This window comes from Pelecanus crispus, chromosome 4 (assembly GCF_030463565.1).
Source record: "Pelecanus crispus isolate bPelCri1 chromosome 4, bPelCri1.pri, whole genome shotgun sequence".
Classification (NCBI taxonomy): Eukaryota; Metazoa; Chordata; class Aves; order Pelecaniformes; family Pelecanidae; genus Pelecanus; species Pelecanus crispus.
In genome coordinates, this window is record NC_134646.1 from 49,174,180 (window position 1) to 49,191,741 (window position 17,562).

Here is a 17,562-nt window from a genome sequence, read left to right on the forward strand (position 1 = left end):
TTCCTATGGATAATTGAATTTTAATTGATTTGTGTCAAGGTTTTATTGGGAGCTCACCCATTTTCAGACACTGGACACCCAGGAAAGAGTTGCTAGGAACACCCTTATAAGTGGGACAGGACCTTAAAGCATGACATTGGATTAAGGATTTTCCAACAATATTCCTCCTCTGTGGATTCTACGTGTGATCATGGTACATCTTTTTGAGAGGGCATGAGTAGGGTCTCTTTCTTCTATCTTGCAGTCTGACTCCATGAGACATTTAGGAGTGCGTTATTTTGGGAAACTTTATCTTTCAGTCAAACTGGTTAAAAGTAGCCAAGAAGTTCAAAAGTTACTAGGTGGAGACTAGAAGAGAAGTATATATATATATATATATATATATTTTTTTTTTTTTTTTTAAAGAAATTACTGTGGGGTATTTTTGAGCACATTTCTATAATCCCCGTTTTCTTAATGGGAAAAAATCAGAGACTGAATGTCATCTGCAGCTTGAATGCCCTGTCCTGTGCATGTTGCGTTTACAGCCATATTTGACTTTAAAGTCTTGCATTTAATTTATAAAAGAAAATATGATGCGTTCCCAGTTTTCTAGCTTCATAGGTACCATGTAGCTGAAATGATACAGCAACTATTACAGTTCTACTCATATATTACAGGAATTATCTAAAATATGGTTTATATATATCCTTTATATAATGCAGGAAATTAAAACCAAAAGAAGGGACGGTCTATGTATATGTAGAAAAGTATCCTTATGGTTCCTTTTCATAAACTGTTTTTACTAGTGAAATCATCAGGTTGAATGGTCATGTAACACACAGTCGTCTTTTGAATTAGGAGAAGTGTATTGTTACTATTGTTGTTTTTATAATGCTGGGCAGTAATACCACTGACTGGGACTGGTTTAAAAGATCGTTTTAACTTACCACGCATGCCCGACCAGGGAAAAAAAATACGTGAAAAGGTGGATGTAGTCGGAGCGACGCGTCCACTGAACACCGCGGGTCTTCCCACCGTGTTTCCGCTCCGAGCTGGAGCTGCCCGGGGTGGCTGGGCCCGGCGGGTGCCCTCCGCCGGCCGGGGGGCCCAGGACGGGCGGCGGCGGCCCCGGGAGGGCCCCGGGGGGGCCCCGGCCTCTGCGCCCGCCCCGGGGCGTGCGGGGCCGAGCGGGCGGGCGCGGCCTGGCGGCGGGGCGGCCCGGGGCGGGCTCGCAGGCGGGCGGGGGAGCCCCGCGGCGGCCTCTCGCAGCTCCGCGCAGAGCGCGGCCCCGGGTTTCACGGGTGCGCCGCAGCAGCACCCCGGGGAGCGAGGGGAGGCCCCGGCCCCGGCCCCGGCCCCGGCCCCGGCCGCTCGCCCGTGTCAGGGCTCCGGCCATCCCCCTGCCTGTTAAAATCCAGACGTTTTCCCAGTAAAGCAAGGGGGGAGCGGCGCGCAGGCACACGGGGCATCCCCCCTGCCTTCCCCGCAGCCGTGTGTCGCTCCTGCGCCGGCAGCGAGCCCTGGGTCCGCAGCCCTTAGGCGTTGCGTTAGAGCTGGAGCGTATTTGCCTCCTTCCCTTGCCCGTCTGAAATCGTAGGTACTCGCTTGCACTTGCAAATACCACATGACCTTTTTCTATCCAAAATTCACAGAACTGGTGGGCTTTTGTAGACAGGATTGCTCCAACTCCTGGGAAAACTTTGCGCTCTGGTGGCTGCATTACTTTGCCCCACGTTTCCACCCAAGGTTACAGTGCAGAAGAGACAGCTGCAGGGAATATGTGTTCAGATTTTGCAGCGTAGAGCTTGGCATGTTAAGTTAAACGACTAACGAGAGGAGACTTGCTCTACCACAGGAGGGTATAAAGTGAAGAGTCTGAAATGGCCCTTTCAGCTGTAGGTCCTCTCCGCGCTCCACCACGCAGGACGAGGCGCTGTGTGCGGGGCCGGGGGGCAGGCGGTCAAGGGAGTTTATGTCCTGAAATGCCTCGGGAAGGCTGAGCAGAGGACAATCCTCAAAGCCCTTCGAGCATTTCCAGAGGGAAGTGCTAATAGGTATGCGACAATACGTAATATGAAGGAGAGCTGAAAATAAGCATGTTTTATCAAAAGAGTCGTAATAATGATTTGCGTGTGTATAAACTGCAGCCGGTTTAAACACAGGCGACCAGATTGAACTTTGATTGTTGTGAATACAGAACACAATCTCATTTATATTGTTTGATTGAAAATCATTATTACTTTGCCTATAATTGCCATAATTTATCACACTGTTAAAATTTGCCAGTAATATGGTACTATTTGTCTGCAGTTCCACTCTAATTGCACATAATTAATTATTCACTTTGCTCAATTGCTAATTGCCTTTAACATACACTTAAATATAAACATTAAAAATACCACTTCAAAGAGAATAGAAAAATAATTTGCTAAACTTCTTATACCAGTTATAATTGTGGTTTCGTAGAGTGAGAGATTGGTAAAAGTATTAAAACAGTAGATCATGACTTTGTAAATGAGGAGGCAGGAATTCCCATGCTCGGTTTCTATGCAGTTGTGTGTACTTCAGAGCTACATAACCAGGTAAATTGTAGCGTATGAGGTGACAGCTTATAAGCAGGAATAAACAAAAAAATCTGGTTTAAAATATCAATAATCTTACCCTTACCCCTCTGAAATTACAGTCTTCATTGGTCTGAGGCTGAAGGAGGGAAGGCCCCAACCTTGACACAAGAACACTTGCTCATAAAAGACTGGCTTACAGCACTGTCAGATCCATGGGTTTGCCCTTTCTGGTAAAGGGGTCTTGTGCAGCTGTAGGGTAAGGAAAACACTTAATACTTTCTCAGTGCATCACTGTGAAGAAATAAGGTTTTGTATGTTTTAGCTCAAAATTGCACCTTTAAATGCAATTTATAGAATCATGGAATCATTTAGGTTGGAAAAGACCTTTAAGATCATCCAGTCCAACCATTAACCTAACGCTACCAAGTCCACCACTAAACCAATTAAGGGTAGAGTAGCAATTTTATGTTTCCTGACTTGGTGGCTGGATTATTTTTAATGAAAGTAAAAACTATAATATATATAATATAACACCATGCTTAGAAAGAACCAAGTAATGGTCTAAGCAGAAAAAACCCATAGCATCAAAATAAAAATATTTTTCCTGAAATCAACTGTCTCTAGAACTTAGAAATGTTTTAGAAGCAGGTAGTTATTATAATCCAACATCTACCTGTTATCCCTGGTGCATATGTATATGCATGTACATGTATGCATGTGTATGTATGTGTACATTTCTAGACCTGCAGTCAGGGATAAGCTTGAGAGTCTATCCAGTCTAGATTTAGTATGCTGTATATTGGTAATTAGTTTGCATTACTAGCATGTCTCGGGTATTACTAAGAGGGGCTGTTGCAAGAGAGCTAGTCGACAAAGTTGGGTTTTTTTACTAGCTTAAAAATACAAAGAACATGTGTATGTATTTTATAATAATTATTTTGAGAGCAATACTAATTGGAGAAAATAGTTTAATGGACTTATAAATGGATAAGAACAAACTGTACCTCAAAGATGATTGCACCTCGCTTAGGATTCAGAATGCCATCCCATTTTCATTCTCAGTATGAATTGAGATGGTATTGTAGAGTACATAAATGATTTTCCTCGGCTTTTTAAAAGGCAATATGTATTAATATTTTAAACTGAAGTAATTGCTTCTTGTTCAGCAATGGGTTTCATTTATGAGTGTTTATCCCTAGCAAATGGAAAGTATGGTTAATCTAAGTTAAAAATGGATTCTTTAAATAGCTCTAATTACATTCTGTTTATATTTGTATGTTTTAGACACTTAAGATTTAATCGGTAGCAGTTCTAACAAACCATAATGTTTATTAGCTGGTTTTAAATTATTGTTATGGATGGTAGTTCAATGAGAAAATAAATGATGATTTGTCTGCTATAATGCATGGTAAATAAAAGATAGACCAACATGGAAAAGAGAAATTATGTATTATATCATTTGATTTTTATATTAGAAACAGGCAGAATGGGAGAAAACTTGAAAAAAGGAAGGAAACAGCTTCCATTTCTCATTTCACTTACACAGATTCTTTGTAATTTTGCATGTTTGCTTGTTTGAATCAAAACTTTGGAGTGTTATTGTTCTTTTAACTTTATTTTGCATCAGTCATAACATTTTTTTACTAGGTACTGGCACTCTCTTAAACACTTTTAACTCTACACTGCCAAATCGTATCTTGTAAACTAGATTTACAGCAGCAACTGAAATTACTATTAGCAATTATACAGCATTGAAGGGATCAGGTACAAAATTATTACCAAAGCCTCTATTTTATTATCTTACATAAACACTGTGCAAATAAGGAGATGAGTTCTTAGATAACCAGAATTTTTTTTTTGCAATGACCTGATCACATCAATAGAAAGACACGGCGCAAGGTACATAGTAGAATAAAATGGTAATCTTAAATCCTCCTTTACCTAGACCTGTCTAGATAACGTATAAGGACCGAGTGAAAACTGATTATCTTAGGTTGAATATTATATGATATTTAATAAGATCACTTTTAAAAAATAAACTATCAAAATATTTTTAAATCAAATACTTTAAAGTGCAGTACTAAAATATATTAAATATTGATAGGTAGAAAAAAGTCTCAGTTCTTTTAACTAAAAAGTAGTGAATCCAAATTGAGAATGAGTCTGGATTATATCAGTGTTCTATATCCCTAGACATTCAGGGTAGAGTTCTGCTGTTCAGGGTAATACTGCAACCAAGACCTGGTTACTTAAACACGTGGAGCCATATTCCCTGGTTGGCTTTGTTCTTGTGATTTCTGGAAACAGGTTAGAAAGAGGCTATTTCAGTACATGTTTGCCTGGCAGTGCTCCAAAAGTTTGGGCTGTTCAGGATTATCAGAATACCCTGCCAAGAAATGCCTGATATGCTGTGTGTGATCCCGGAAAGACGGGGGTGAGTGGGCAGGGTGTGCCAGCTCTGGATCAGCAGAATTCTTCTTCCATAAAGGGAGTCATCAGCAGTCAGCAGAGTTGTATTTCCCTTTTTTTAATATGATTTTATGCCTTTTTTGATATAACTGAATTCTGTCAATCTAAAAATGGGCAGTGGTGCTATATTATTTGTTTGATGTTTTCAACCAATTTTCTGTGGACACAAAGTCTTGCACTCAGATTAGGCTCTTGTGCATTTCCATCCACTTCTCTCCCACCTCCTCAATAACTTCGAAACACGAGTGCTTCAACTAAATTTAACAGGGGCTAGAGGTCTCAAAAATAATTATGTTCTTACAAGCTCCAGGAAAAGAGAACGCATATCTCTGAGTGCCCCCTTAGAGAGAAAACAGGCAACAGGAGATCAATCCCAGTTAGGCACTGGAGAATCCATGTGGGGGAAAAAAGGCATTGGAAACCTCCTAATGGCAGAAAAACCTTCAGACTTGCCACCTTCTTAAGCGGCTAAATCAACTGCAAGTCACAGTCACATTGGAAAACTGTTTGGTTTTTTCTGGTACTTCAGAGTTACTATGTTATGAACATTTAGAGGAAAAGAATACCTCTGAATGGGTTAAAAAGAAAATTTATGATTCATTCTAAGCTATTCACTGGTGATATTGAAAGCATTCTTTGAAATATACAATTTTGACAATCTGTAGAATTATTCTGCTTCTGCTGCAGTTACACTGTGTACTCAGACATTAAATGGAATAGCTCTTTTCTCCTTGTTAAGCTTATTTGATCTGAAAAAATTAACAAGGTTTAATAAAATCTAACTTTGAATTAGTTGACTAGAGCTGAGTCTCTTAAAATATGTGATTTCCCTCTGTGGTTCAGATAATCTTCTTTTCTTATCTGATCTAGAGTTGTTCAAGGCCTCATCGAGATTTCCAAGTTGCTAGTAGAATATAAAATTAATTTACGCAAATCTATTTTGCTTTAATTTCCCCTAGTAAAATGGTAAAGTTCTGATTATAAAGTAAGGGTTTGCCTTTGTGTATATGAATAATCTTGGTTTTCTTACTGGAAGTTGACTGTGGTAGGGAATTGTCTGCTGTTAAAAAGAAGTGCTGTCAGAAGGTTAAATAATGTAGTTTTAGATATCTAGGGCTTGCTTATTCTTTCTCACAGAAAAGATTAATAAAAGGTGGTGTTACGGAAATTATTAGATTGTGTCCTCTTCCCCTGTAGCAAGAGAGATTTTTACTTACAATGAAGAGGAAAATTCAGACAGGATTCCTTTACAAAGATGACAACGGTTGTACAGCTGGAAGAGCTCAGCTTTGTTCCTGTAAATAAATATTCATGGAAGACTGGGACATTGTATATGCTTCTTAAATTTAGCTTTGATTATGGTTGCCAGATATGTAAAATAGATGTCAACATCTCCCAAATGTGAAAGCCTTGACCTTGCTCGAACCTGATTTTAGAAATTTCTTCCTCCTTTAGACCTCAGAATTTTTTTCGATGATAGTGAAAGTAACAACTTGCCAACTTTGAAGACAGACATGAAATGTGAAAGGTTTGGCCCACAGAAAGCATCACCTCCTGCTCAGGGAGACCCTGGCCAATAAATGGCTGGAGGCTAACCCAGGCTTCTGTCAAAGTATTTCAATACATCTGCCCTATGCTTATGCTCTTCCAGAAGTGTCTATTGTTGGCCACTACTGGAGGCAGAACGTTGGGTTAGGTCGAGCGTTAGTCTAACACATTGCGCCTGATTTTGTATTATGTTTCATGGTCAGTATCTCAAAGTCTGTCTCTTTCCATTCCGCTTTCTGAATCGCTCTAATGAGGTATATTCCAGACCTCCTTACGAAAGATGAAATCAGGAATTTAAACCCAGTGGGAATGCCTTAAACAACAGTTCTTCATTATTTGAGGGGTGGTCTTTCTCAATCTATTCATATTGGAACTGTTCTATTTTGTATAAATACTTAATATTGTGATAAAAAGAAAAAACTGATTGCCTTGATAGGTATAGTATTCAGTTGAGGTGTTTGGTCTGATTTAAGGAGAGAGAGGACTTTTAAGTCCTTGCCAGACGGTTGCCTCAATCATTGACCTCTTTTATGGTTTTGACAATCAATTCCATTCTTAGAAATTTTCTAGCTGGCATTGGGTCAGGTTCCTTGGTATAGGTGATAGTTATTTTCCCAACACAGCCAAGGTATAGTTTGCAAAGCCTTAGAGGAAACATAAAAATCACTTGGGCTCTACTCTCATTTATTCAGGAAAAATTATGAAGGATTGATTAAGATTAAAGGTCTTAACTCTAGGGAAAAGTGTGAGGAGAGAAGGAAACTTCTTGAATCCTCTGAAAATATTGTAGGGACGTGCCACTGCACATGTTTCTAGGGAGGCATGCTAGTGCCCTCATGAAAAAAGGAGAGGTGGCCAGGAATTTGAAGCTGAGTCATGTATGTCATTTAGGATAATTTCTGTAAAAAGCCTAAATGTATGTAAAGTAAACAGACCAAAACTAAACTAACAGTTATCCCGTTTACAATATTCTTTTGTCTCTTTGCGTACTTACATCTAATACGTATTGAATCTCATCTAGACAGGGACATTTTTTTAAATTGTGATTGCATTGTTCCCCTTTTATTTACATTTTTAAAACAAATTCCATGTAGCCAAGGTCATATTTTAAAGTCTGTCGTCCATGCTGTTGCCCCTAATGACTGATGCTCATGGATTCTGTATTGACTCACGTGATGACACTTTACCATGCTGATACGCTTCTTCGACCCACCTTGGAAGTTACATTAGCTCACTATAGATTTTGCACCGAAGATCAAATAGATTTAAATTTATTCATATGTCCTATGAATCTGGTGATGTTTTCATCTTTTGTTTTGCAAACATGACATTTGCTTTCCAGTCCCCTAGCTTGAATAGATTTTGCAGTTTCAGAAAAGTAGAGAGAAAAACACAGCAGTACCCCTTACCACTTCTCTCTGATGGTTCTTTTTTTGTTGTTCTTTTCGTTTGCCCTATGTTATACAATCAAGTCTTTCATCACTGAGATTAGAAATTACTAAAAACTCTTCATTTTGACTGAACAGGCTTGCTATGCCAGAATTATTTGCCTTTTAAAGTAGTTACTTGCATACAGTTAGTATTCCTTGCTATATTTGCCTGCATTCTTCAAATTCTGAGTGAAAAATGTTCCAAGACAAAGACTTATTTTCAGCATTTTAGAAAGCTGTTCAGATAGTGCATCAATAACATCTCAGCAGGTGGAGGTCCCATATGATTCCACCATTCAAGAGAACTTCTTTCATATGTGATTAATTCCAGGACCCATTTAATCCACCACATTATGGTGGTCAATTTGGGACATCTGTGCTGATGAAAATGACTTTTGATTGTACCTAGATGGCTTTTACATGCGGTACTCCATGCCGGTTTACTCTCCAGTTCAAAGTGAGATAAAATAGAGTCCATTTACTGGATAGGGCTTTATTTCCTGGCTAGCTAATCAGCATTTATATGTCTTATATTGAATTATCTGGTTTCTAATCCCCAATTTAGGAATATTCCTAGACATTTCTAGGTATTTTGCTTTTAAAAATTAGACCAGTGACATTTTGATTTATCGTTACTTTTTTCTGTGGTACATATTAACATGTCTGTCTGCATTAATAAACAAATAATCCATCATATGCATATTGGCTCACATAAGCATGTACATATGCAGAAAAACAGATGCTCTGGCCAGAGCATTTAGTAGGTTCTGCATTAGAAATGGAGTACATGAAGAAAGTATTCTTTAAAGCCAGTATCCGTTAGAGAGTTTACATTGTTCCTCACTTCCTAAACTCTGCAATTCACCTTTCAAACTGATTTTCAATGTGCTGGCCATCTGGGTGTGAAGTGAATTGCTATCTCAGCCAAAAGCTGGACTGTAAAATGACTCTTAGGATTAAGGCCTGAGTGACTACCTGATAGAATGATGCAGTCTATCTTAACTGATAGATTCAGCTGATATCACTCAAAAAAAAAAAGGAGAAAAAAAGTAGATTCAAACTTAATTTCCAGCTTTAGTTTATCTAGTAGTAATTCTCACACTCTTCCTGCAGAAGATTCTTACAGTCTCTCAGACTTCTAAACAAATTGTAATTCTGGTTGCCAGTCTGTGTAAAGATTAGAAAGAGAGAGAAGAAAGAGAAGAGAGTTGGATGATATCTTTTAAAAACGTAGTAGAGGAATTTGTAGTGTTATGTTATTCTTTATTTAATATTTTAGACATTAAAAAAACAAGTATTGCAAATTAATAAAAATCTATTTGTATGTTTAATTGTTCCAGAAACTCTAAGCTGAATTTAAACATTAACATTTTATAAGGTAATGACATCAGGGAAGGTGTGAAAAAAATCATGGAAATGTAAATATTAAGGTTTTGGGGAAAAGCTGAAATAAGAAAAAGGTCAGAGAGGTCTATTAGCATTTTTTTTAGTTGCTGTTAGTGGGTTGACAGTCTATAATGGAAAGTAAGAATTCAGTGTCAAGCATAGTTAATACCAATACTTTGAAAATGTTTATTGTGTACACTTGCATTGTTTTATAGTAATTTGAAACATCATGAGACATTAATATCTTGATTGCAGGTGTTGATGTTAATTAATATCTCCAAATTTTACTGTGATTTCCATTTATACAAAAACAGATAATATCTGGGAACTCTTTTTACTTCTAATTTTGTTTTTCAGACTCTGAAATCAATCTCCTAAGGTTATCAAGACAGAAGTTAAAACAGTGCTTACTAAGTCCTATGACCATAGCCAATGCAATATCCATATTTGCCATATTCACTGATAGAGATTAGCACTTGAGACACATATGATACAGATCTCAGTTACTATTTAAATTTCTACAGTTTTGAAAAGCAGTATTGCTTAAAAACTCCATGCAAAAAGTCTTGCTGAAAAGATCACCGATTACCAACCATACTGCACAAAAGGGAGACAATCCTTAAAAAAAAAAAGGAAAACGTGCAAAGGAAGAAAAAGAAGTGTGAGCATTAAGTATCAAAAACACTTTCTAAAAATTTTTTTTCCTCAAGAAATCACAACTTACCATTTTGTACTGTGGAATGTTTTCACAAACTACATTCTTTGCAGTGAAGCCACAACCGGCTAGAAAGTATTATAAAACGTTGTTTTCTTTTCTTTTTTAAACACTAGAATGTGTCACAACATGCAGCTTTCTTTTACTGATCACTGTACATTTGTTTCAGTCTCAGCATTTGGGAATGAAAATTGTTTAGTGATGCAGTTTGATATGGTCATTGTTCAAACTGAGATCAGGACACTCCTCTGCTTCCACTTCTTCCCGGTTAATTACTAGGCTGCTTAAATGAGTAGGAGACAGAAGAACATGACCATAGTTTTTTTGGCATTTGGGAATTTGACTGAAAAGTCAAATATCTCATTATATGAAGGAATTTCTGGGAGGAACCAGGGCCTTCCTTTGAATTTCTTTGAATCTTTAATCTCATTCTTTCTAGGTTGCACCCATCGTACTTCTTGGAGAGGTGTCCTGTCTGAAAGTTTAGACAGGCCCTTAAGTTGATCTTTCAACAAGCTGATAGACCCTGTGTACTGGCTTGAGCTTATTCATTTTATTTTAAGCCATGTACGGAAATATGTTACCTTTCCTGTGAAATTCAATAATCTGCTTAGAAATTGATACCTGAACTGTACAATGGAGGCTTTTTTTTTAAAAAAAAAGATTTTAACAAGGTATTTTTTTATGTACCTAAAAGCCAAAAGGAGCACCTCTTTGTTGATCTCTTGAATATTTGAAGCTGTCGTCTATTTAGGCTTGTGCTTAGCCCAACAATTTTTCTGGCTGAAACAGTTTTGCAGGTACAGCTTGTATTTTTGCACTGAGAACATAATATATTTTCCTGAAGTTCATTCTACTGTCTGGTTTACTGATACCTCTTTTTAACTGTCAAGGACCATTACTTCTTACTTATAGTAAGATGATGAAAAGTCTCTTTTAGTAGATGCTGTCTTAAGAACCATGAAATGTTCTATCTTTTAAGTCCCCTTTTGGCCTCTCAGATGGCACCTGGGAATCAAGAAAATTCAAGGAAAGTAGACTCTCTCAGTTAATTGATTTTTTTAAAAATCAATTTTTACTTTAAATAGACAATGTGATGCACAAATAAAGATCAATGTAGTGCAGATATGATATGGGAGATTCATGTGTTAGATTGCATGGAATTAATGCATTTTAGGATTAGGAGGATAATAAGGAAAACATAAACAGAAGGTGGAGTAGGTGTTCATGTTTAAAACTGAGAATTTACTTCCAGGAATGCTAACAGGAAATTAAGACATAAGGGAATGTCTTGTTTAACTAAATTCAGAAAGTAAGTTTCAAAGAAGGTTACTGGACACCTGCAGATCAGAAATTTTCTCATGAAAACAGGTTAAATGCTAGATGAACACAGTCTCAGTTCAGAAAGCTTATCACTAATAAAAAATTATCCTAATTCATTATTAAATTACATTATCCCAAGGTAATGAATATATCCCAAAGACAATATAAAGTTCAAATTCATCTACTGGCTAGTTTGCAACAGCTGGCTTTTTGCCTTTGCTCTTTTAAAGTACAAGCTCATTTCTGATAGTCTTTTCATCTCTAACATGTCTTGGTCATCTTACTTCCTTTTACTATAATTAAGGGAAGCCGGGTAATTCTGCCCAACAGTTGTCCATTATAATTGCTAAGGTAATAACATGTGTTATCTTGTTCCATCTCTTAATATAGTCCCATATTGATTCCTGTGTTATCTGAAGCTAAGCAATGGATGCAGGCTTCCTGAAAGGCTGAAGATTAAATGAGAGGTGCCCAGACCCATATCTTTCTGTTTCTGTCCTCTAATGATAAATTCTTCACCGAGACCGATGCCTTGGTGAGCGTGAACATCTTCTGGGTATCTCCTCTCTGCAATCCCTCATCTCAAATTAACATTTTGCTTTCTTCAACCCCTACTCTTCAGGACTTTCCCTTCAGGATATTAGCCACATCTCTGTCTCAGGGTAGCTGCTAAAACTCCCCTGTTTCAGCTCCTGGATGCTGACTTAAGACATTTGGCCATATAGTGTGATCTACCTTAGACATTTGGCCATATGGCACAATCTACCTTAATCATCCAAAACACAGTAAGCGTTCAGATGCTGAATGTATCTCACAGACAAGTCAGGTTTAAACAGCAGACCAAATAATATTATTTCTACACAGTGACATTTACTTCAATTTTACTAAAGGCATTATAGATGACTCAGTGCAAGTTAACAGGTATGCCAATCTGTTTCACTGTGGATTTTTAAAAAATATAATATATAATTTATTATAAAATGAATAACAAATTTTTATTTAAAAAATTAAAATTGAATAATCCATTTCACAAATACCAGCATGGGAGGTGTGGAAACAGTTACAGTTTTCTTTAATCTGAAATAAATTTGACAAAAATAGAAGGATTTGTATTCTTACAGTTCTCCATTATCTAACCAACTGCATCTGTTTTCCTGAATGATTTCATTTCATACAAATAGACAAATGCTATATCAATCTTAATTTTGTGTGATCTGAAAACAGTGGAAAGTTAAAGAAATGTATGATTCTGAATCATTTTTTGCATACTCAGAATTAATTTCATTTTCTTGTGGTGGGCATTTACTACACGGTAACACAGTCTCAAATCAGGGAAATTCACTTAATTGATTGCCAATTAACATAAGCTTTAATTACTGATTTCAGTATTGAGAAAGAAAGAAGACAACCAGAAAGTTAGAGAAAAAACCTCACCTTCACTCCAGACATCTCTCCTTCCTTCTTCCTCACCTCCAAAGCCTCACGCCACATGCTGCACTCGGTCCCTTCGTTGAGGCGATGGGTAGTCCCAGAGGTTGGGGTCAGTGTGCAACAGCTCCTTCCTTTTGCCGCTCTTTGGTTCTTACTCCGTTCACCTGGTCTGGCATGAATTCCCCCGCCTGCTGCAGACCCTCTGTGGGGCATCTGCCTGCTCCAGCAGGGTTTCCTCCATGGGGGACAGCTCCCCTCAGAGGTCCACCTCGTCCTGGGTCATCTTCCATGTGTCTTCCCCTGCTTGGGTGTCTCCTGCCCCTAGAAGTTACTACTCTTTCTTAAACATGTTTTCACAGAGGTGCCATATGGTCCCATGATGGGGTCCAGCTTTGGCATACGGTAGGTTGGTTTTGTCCATGACAAAGCCAGCAGGAACCACTGGTGCCTGGAGCAGAGCATCCCTGGCCTTCCTCGCACACATGGTACTCTGCAGAACCCACTAGCAAAGCTCTGTCCATTGTGTCCAAGACAGCATTTTAGTCCATTTATAAAGGGTGCACTGTTAAAATCGTGAAATAGCTTATTCCATCATGGTCACAGTTTTTGCAAGTGCAGAGCAAGCCTTGTGGTAAGAAAGTAATTAGAAATGCGATCTTTAGAAAGATTGGTTTTTGTTAACACACTTCTGTAATTTTAAGATTTAAATAATTTGTGTTTCCAAATCCAAATTTTCATCTCCTAGAAGATAAACAAATAAGACCTTTTGTTTTCATTAATCCTCACCTCATTGACTAGCATGGTATATCATGCATATTAAACGTTTCTTGTAGGTTATTTATTCCTGCTTCTGGATAGGTTATCAAATGCGGGAAATTCTCTACTTATATTATTACTGCAGTGTGCAGAAAGCAAAGTTTATGGCAATCACTGCTTAATGATGTTTTCACACATCATTCAGTGTTTAAATAATTGAGACAAACGGTGCTTAAATATTGTGTGCCACTCGTTTCCCCAAGCCAAGACTCGACCTGTGAACCTGTGCTATCAGGTTTTTGTTTTATGAATGAGACAAAGTGGAAAACCGAACCAGCTGCTGGTTTTGGAAGGGGAAGAAAAAAAAAACCAGCACATTTTTTAAAATGTTTAGTTTGTTTTGCAGAAAACATGTCCTTGTGGAGTATTTCTGCTGGGGCAGCTGTTCATATAATGTTTTTAACTATGGTTGCCATCAGGCCAGCTGCAATTCTATCATTTCTACATCCTCAGACTAAGATATTTGCCTGCTGATCCTTGTAGGGTATCCTAGAGCACTATAATAATTGCATAGGTTGGACAGTGAGACAGGTAGGAGAGAGAGATTTTCAAATATGCAATTCAAAATTTCCCCTATTAGATGATCAGTACAAATACTAATTACACCATGAAAGCCTAGTTAGTTGCTTAGAACAGTGTGAATATATTTTCCTTCATCCAACCTTAGGGAAGCTGTGGAGGAGCATCCATTTTGTTAGGTGAAGAACAGCAGTCTGGTGCTTCCAGCAGTTACCTTAATTCTCTGAAGGAGGTCAGTATGGCAGGCAGCATATACAAGCCTAGGCTGCCGCTTCATCTGCACCCATAACCAAGGCTGTTGCAAGTTCTGTCAAGTCTCCAAGACTACTCCAAACTGGAGAAGCATGTAGAAAGCAAATGTGTACATTGCATTTATTTACGCTAGCATAACTTTAAAATATAGCTGATATACCTTGTTCAAGACATGAAAAAATACTCTTTTAAATAATTTACTGCTTAACTCATGACGTTCATAATACATCTTCATTTTTAACTCTGTTTACAGTGTAAAAGTATGTACGTCCTATATGAATGATACATGCACTACAGTCTGCGAAAACCCAGGCATATAAACATTTCAAAATGTTTATACGGCAGTCTTCATAAAGATTATGCTCTTTCTAGGGCTTTTTTGTTTGTGTTTTTGTCTCTTTGGCATATTGCACAAAATCTGGATATTATTGTGTACAAAGGATTTAGAATCCAAAGGGTCTGGGCTACAAACAATATCACACCCAAGTTAATAATCTGTTATTTTTGCCCTTAGCATGCATTCCTTTTTACAAAGCTACTTCAGCAAGATGGTGGATCAAAAATTGCAGAATTAGTTGTGGTCAGACCCCAGTGATGTTTACATCTTTAATTTTGTAATATATATAATATGTAAGAACAGATACAAAAAAAAATAAATCAGGGTTACCTTTTTATATCTCTTTGAGTATCCAAATGCTTAATAGAACTCTCATTTTCTTTCTTGTTCAGATAAGCAGAAAAATGTCAATACAATGAGTTAAATGTCCTAATATATCAGCAGGCTTGTAACACTTATTATTCATGTGAAATACTGTAAATTAAGATAGTGATGAACCACAAGTAAATCCAAACAATTCAAGCACACCTACATCATACTACTGAGTTACCATACAAACATTACCCTGGAAAAACTGAATTCTAAAGCCACTGAGTCCAGTGGTGCAGTGTTGTTTAATAATTTATATTTAGATGAAAAGTAATAGATGAAACTTGTTATAACTCTATGTGTTAATCTTTCCTTTTTATTGTGTCCTTCATGGATTCAGATCCTAATTGAAATTCTAATGTGTGATAAGATTGTGTTGATTTTTTTTTTTTTCTTAATAAGTGTATTGGTTTGGGAAGGGATTATATCAACAATGTATTTAATTATGATTTTTTTTTCACTTATGGCATTTTTTAAAGAAAGTAAAAAATTAACATTATTATTTGGGAAATATTAAAAAATGCCATTGAACTTTGATCCACTGCATTTTTCTAGATGATGTTGTACCAATGTAGGTTGCACACTTCAGCAAAAATGAAGCCAATGTTTAGTACTGTGCGGAAAACACAAAATGAAAACCAGGTCATTCCTCAGTGAAATCCTGTCACACCCCCTTTTTTGACTTACCAGTCTTGCGATTGTTCCAGTTCTACCTACCTAGCATGAGCAGCAATATTGTTTTTTGTTCACTCCAAGGGAAATGAATATAAGAAGTGAAAATCAAGTCATTCAAAAGTCAATTAAAGATGGCTTATTGTGGGCGAGCTTCAGCTTTTTACCATATATTTTCATTTATACAAATTAATGGTGAAAGTTTGATTAAATTAGATTTTAAAATTTCGGTTTTACTTTGCACTTCCAATGAGTTTTTACTTTACTTTGTCTCCCTGTATGGGAATTTTTGAGTCAAGTCCAAGTATTTCCCAAAACTCACTTTGAATTTTTTTTTTTTTGGGGGGGGGGGGGGGGGGGGGGCAATTTCATTCATATGTTGTGATGAAATTGAATAATGCAGTCTTACAATGGCTAAAAGTAATTTTTAAAATCTATTTGTCAGCGTTTGTATTATGTACTGCTTTGGTTTTCTGGTTGAAATGAATTGTACATGCTATAAAAATGAAAAGTACAGGACCAGGGCTTTGCCCAGTATAGCCCAGTGTTCACAGTATAAGGTAAGAATCATGGTCTGGAGGGGTGAATTCTGTGGGAGAAAGTTTGGGGATAGAAAACTGGTGTCATGGTTGAACAGAAAGGAGAGCTGTGTCAGCCCTAAAACAGTTTAAGAACACAGGTCTAGGCTCTGAACTGAGCTTGACATCGTGTCACCAAGTAGTTATCGAGTCTGGTGCTACAGACACCTCTCCTTTCAGTTCTAGAGATACTGCAGTGCCAGGCTAATGTGTTATCCCACCACTGCTTATTTTAAGCATCTGTTTTTCTTGAAGGAAGTTTATGCCATCTGTCTCTTACCGGACACAGAAACTCTTGCTTTTCACTTTCTCTCGCTCTTCCACAAGGAGGGTGTAGCCTTCCCCTTTTAGAAGGAGAATTAATGAAGAAATCTATGAATGACAGTAGAGGATGGTTTGTGTCTTTTATGTGTCTAGCACATCCCCATATATATGCTGTACTTTGGTGGTCCTTCCCAACCCTACTGGATATCCAGAGGTGTACGCCCTTTTCCAGAAAATCTGAAGGGTTTGAAGGTGGGAAGCTTTAAAGGTGTGAAGAAACCAAGCCAGACAACACAGTCAGTGTAACTAGAAATGCTTGAGAGGCAGAAAGAAAATAATGAGGAAAAATGTCAGCTGCTAAAGAAAGAAAACTTTTTCCTGCCATACTCCACAGATGAGGTAGTGAATCCTTTCATGCTACCTGCAAAGATGAATTCTAAATATTTGGGATATGAGGGAGTGAACAGCTATGCCACTGAAAGTAATACAAAAGAAGCAGAAAATTTGTAATTATCGCAGATGGTTTTGCAATACTTATGTTGATACGGTCAACAAAAACCTCCAAAAATGTAAATCAGTAACTTATAGAGGAGAGCAAGGTAGTCCACTTTATTATTGAATAATGTACCATACACAATTATTAGGCATGAGGGGGCAAGCCTTTTCACTGGTAGGATAAACAAGAGCCATTGTAGCACAAGAAAGAAAAAACACATTAGTTGGAGCCATTAGTTCTTGCCCATCCTCCTTTGTTCCCTAGAAGATTGAGGGCAGCCGTCTTTATTGTGATGATTAGAAAAGATGGTGGTGTAAAGGCATAGGGGCCTTGAAGTCATTAAGAAGCTAATTGTCCAATCTCACAAGCTTGCTGAGAAAGTGAACCACTGAAGGCAGGTCCTGGTGGATG